General features: G+C 39.3%; 1 pseudogene; it reads right to left on the bottom strand.

Annotated features, from left to right (window-relative positions):
- LOC102839831 overlaps nt 1-4,011 on the bottom strand; it is a 13,264-nt pseudogene extending 9,253 nt beyond the window's left edge.
- Between the last annotated feature and the right edge of the window lie 193 nt (nt 4,012-4,204).

Raw genomic sequence — 4,204 nt, 5'->3', positions numbered from 1 at the left:
CCAAACTTCATCTCTCATACTTTGGGCATATTGTCAGGAGGGACGAGTTACTGTAGAATGATATCATATCTGGTAAGGTGGAGGGTCAGAGAAAAAGAGGAAGACCCCGGTGAGATGGGTTGGCTAAGTGGCAGCATCAATGGGCTCAAGTGTGGCAACAATTGTGAGATTGGCCCAGGATCAGGCAGTGTTCCGTTCTGTGTGCATAGGGTTGCTATTGGTTGGTGCCAAATCGATGGCACCTAACAACAACCTAAAATAGGCTGATCTATAAAGTCATGAAGTGGCTGTCTCACAAGTTTTCAAGAGGAAGTTTAGTTTCATAGTATGCAGGTGAAGGTACAATCACCACTGAATTATTTTCATCTTGTCTAGACAGGCATACTGAAAAGAGACGGGATAAGATTCTTGATTCAATATTAAGTCATTGTTATCATGACTAATTGACATCACACAACTTTAAAGGTTAAAGTTTTGTAATATAAAGAGGGTAGTAGTTAATCTTAAATTCCAGGAACAGAGGACCCTAGGACCATCAAGGTAGAAGAGCATGAGTGGAATGTGAGACCTTATCCAGACAAGTAGTGACACCAGCGATGGAGGCAGAAATGATGACATGGAGATGTAGAGCAGCTGAGGATTCTAGACTTATGGAAGAGAAAAGCTGTGTGCTGGTGGCCAGGAGGTAGGATTGTAGAATGTGACTTTGGGTTGTTTCAATGACTATATACTCCTGAAATAAAACCAAAACCAAACCCAAATAATACAAAACAAATACAAAACAAACCAGAGGGAATCGAAGCATATACTGTTGAATGATGATGCATAGAGGGAATGATAATCATTGCAATGAAACAAAGTAGGATAGGATAAGTGAAAAATCAATGTTCTCCCATTGAAACTAAGACACAATAAAAGCTTTAAGAATATTTTTTTCCTTTAAATTATTCAAGAGTAAGGGTGTCACTATGATAACTAAGGTGTGCCTGCTCAAAGTCATGGTATTTTCAGTTATGCTGCAGAATAAGTGTGAGACTGAAATGCTATTTTGAACCTCCAGGTGGGAGGTTCAAACTCACCAGTCGTTCCTCAGAAATTCATGGTTGCTAAGAGTTAGAACCAACCCACAGCACTAAACAACAACAAAAACATATGCGTGTGAATTTGGACAATGAATAAGGAAGACCATAGAATAACTCATATATTTGAATTATGATATTGAAGAATAATATTGAAAGTGACAAGGACTGCTAGAGGAATCAGCAAATCTGTCTTGGAAGAAACACAACCAGAATACTCCTTAGAAGTAAGGAAGGCAAGATTTTTGATTTGTTACATTTTGGACTTGTGGTGTGGCATTGTAGGATCAGTACTGGACTGTGAACCCCAAGGTCAGTAGTTCAAATCCATCAGCTGTTCTTTGTAAACTCTATAAAGTGTCACTATGAGTTAAATACAACTTTCAGAACATACCAACAACAACAACAATTTTGGATGTGATTTAAAGAATTATCACTCCCTGGGGAAGGACATAAACTTTGGGAAAGAGGAAGGTCAATGTAAAATAGCAAAATATCCAATGAAACAGATGACACAGTGGCATCAACAACAGGCTCAAATGTAACAACCTCATATACTTTATACAGATTGGTTATGAGTTGGAACTGACTCCATGACACACAACTACCACCACCACCACGATGCTGCCTGGTGTCTTAAGAGATTCTCCATTGGGTCTCTTAAACTTACATCTTTTGGGGAGAAGATCACCAGGTCTTTACTTTAGTGGAGCAGCTGGGTGGTTCAGACCAATGACCTTTTTATTAGCACCCAGGTGCTTACCCATTGCACCACCAGGGCTCCTTGTTTCATTATTAGGGGGTAAATAAGGAGCTCTGGTAGCTTAGTGGTTATGAATTGGGCTGCCAACCACAAGGTCAGCAGTTCAAAACTACCAGCTGTTCCGCGGGAGAAAGATGAGGCTTTCGGTTCCCGTAAAGATTTACAACCCCAGAAATCCTGTACAGGGTCGCTATGAGTCAGAACCAACTCCACAGCATATAACAACAACAACAACAACATACACTAGCTCATCACATAACCAGATCAATTATACTTATTACATTATTTTTATTCATTTCTACTCCTCCACAGAGCACAAAATATTTTAACTATGATTTAACAAATATTTTCTTAAATAAAGAATTATAGATAAAAATAAACTGTATTAAAGTTAGGAGTTCTGGTGTGGCACTGCAAGATAATACACTGGACTGCAAGGTCAGTTTGAGCTTAAATGTCAGTGGTTCAAACCCACCAACTGCTCTTCAGAAGCCCTATGCAGGGTCACTATGCATCAGAACTGACTTGATGGCACTTAATAACAGCAACAATCTTACAGTCAACAAGGATTACCATGAACCACAGTTTCAAAACTAAAATGAAAGGAAATTCAAACTCTTGAATAGTAAATAATACACAGAGAGATAGAATTAATTTACATAGTATATTTTTCAAGCTTACCAGTGATTCCTTGGAATCCTTATACAGGGTTGCTATGGGTTGGAACTGACTCAATGGCACTTAACAACAATTAACTATATACTTTTTATAAATACTATCAAAGCCTTCTTACAGCTTTGTTGTTGTTGTTGTTAAGTACCATCGAGTCAGTTCCGACCCACAGCGACCCTGTACTAGTGTTTCCTGAAGGTCAAAACCTGTGTTCTGAGCAAGAAGCTGGGAATAACGAGCAATGCATCAGCAAATGCTTGAACTCCTCATTGGGCCCTGCCCTTAAATTTGTGTTTCATCAAAGCCTCTGCCATCGTTGCTTCCATTGCACCAGTGCCAGGAAACACACAGCCATCATCGATAGCATTTTTGACAGCCCTCAAGCCATCTCATATTGCACCTTTGATTTAAGTGTGTGTGTCCTTATTTGATCATTTGATTAAGAGTGTGACAGAGAGTGGTTTTTTGCCTTTCTCAATAAAGGAGAATGTCTCTTCTCCCAGAATGTACTCAAAGACTTTTCCTGAGTGTCCCCAAATGTCAGGATTTAGGTCTTTAAAGAATTTAGAGACACCCTGTCACAGGTAAGCCTCAGCCTCTTCATGTTTCTCCATTTTGCCGAGACACTATGACTTCCTTTGCAAGAGTGTATAAGGAAAAAGGGTCACTTTCCCTTTTGATTAATAACAATAAATCCTTTATTGGAATCACCACAGACTTTCTTTTTCAGTTCTATTGTTTTTTTAACTCGATCTTTCATGAATTTTCTTTCTGTTTTACAAGTTTGACACACTGCGTGTGCGGATGTACACATTTTCCACTCTTTTCTTCATATCACAATGCTGTGCCCCATGGTCCAAAACAAATCCTCTGATTAAGCTTGCATCAGTTTCAGATTTATGTTTCATTTCCATGAGTTCAACCATGAAAAGGTCAATAGGTTCATCTTGTTTAATGGCCAAAATGGAGTCACCTACAGCCTCTGTTAAGACTTCAGGAAGTTGAGCATGAACTTTAGTATGCAGAGATGATCTAACCATATCTATCAGGCTTTCTATGTCCATCTCTTTGCTTACTTTGTTTTGTTCCAAAAACTGAAGTGTGTTTTCCTTTGCAGCTTAAAATCCTTCACTTATGATTCTGGAATATAGACCTTCAGAAATGTAGAGGTCTGACTGTTAGAGTAGCTTGCCAATGATCAAGATGTTGGAAGCCATACTGTCACCAGTTAAATCATCCAGGGCTGTTGCTACTTTTGCTATTAAGGAGGCTGTTGGGTGTTGAATTTGCATTTCATGAAACAGCATATTTCCATCTTTAGTAAGCTTGATGTCTCCAAAAATAGAAACAAGCATCTTCATGGTGCCCTTGGGACCCAGATTGGTCCTCAGCCTGTTCTGCAGCTAATTAGTGCAGCAACACAGCTGCACTAATGTTGACCACCAGAGACACCTGGGCACAGGCCACCTAGGCATTAAAGTTCAGGGTCTTCATAGCTGACAAACTGGTGAAGAAACTCAGAAATTGTGAAGAAAATGCTGGGCTAACTCAGAGTGGATAGGAGGTGAGATCCAGAGCTTATGGAAAAGTCCTGTTTTTGTTTGTTTATTTGTTTGTTTGTTTGATGTACACCAAAACACTCAAGAATACTAATCATTCAAAAACCCAAAGGGCATACTCTGCAAGCCCC

This window comes from Chrysochloris asiatica, unplaced genomic scaffold, assembly GCF_000296735.1.
Source record: "Chrysochloris asiatica unplaced genomic scaffold, ChrAsi1.0 scaffold00539, whole genome shotgun sequence".
Taxonomy (NCBI): Eukaryota; Metazoa; Chordata; class Mammalia; order Afrosoricida; family Chrysochloridae; genus Chrysochloris; species Chrysochloris asiatica.
The sequence above is the reverse complement of the archived record's forward strand: the minus strand, read 5'-3'. Positions and strand labels throughout refer to the sequence as shown.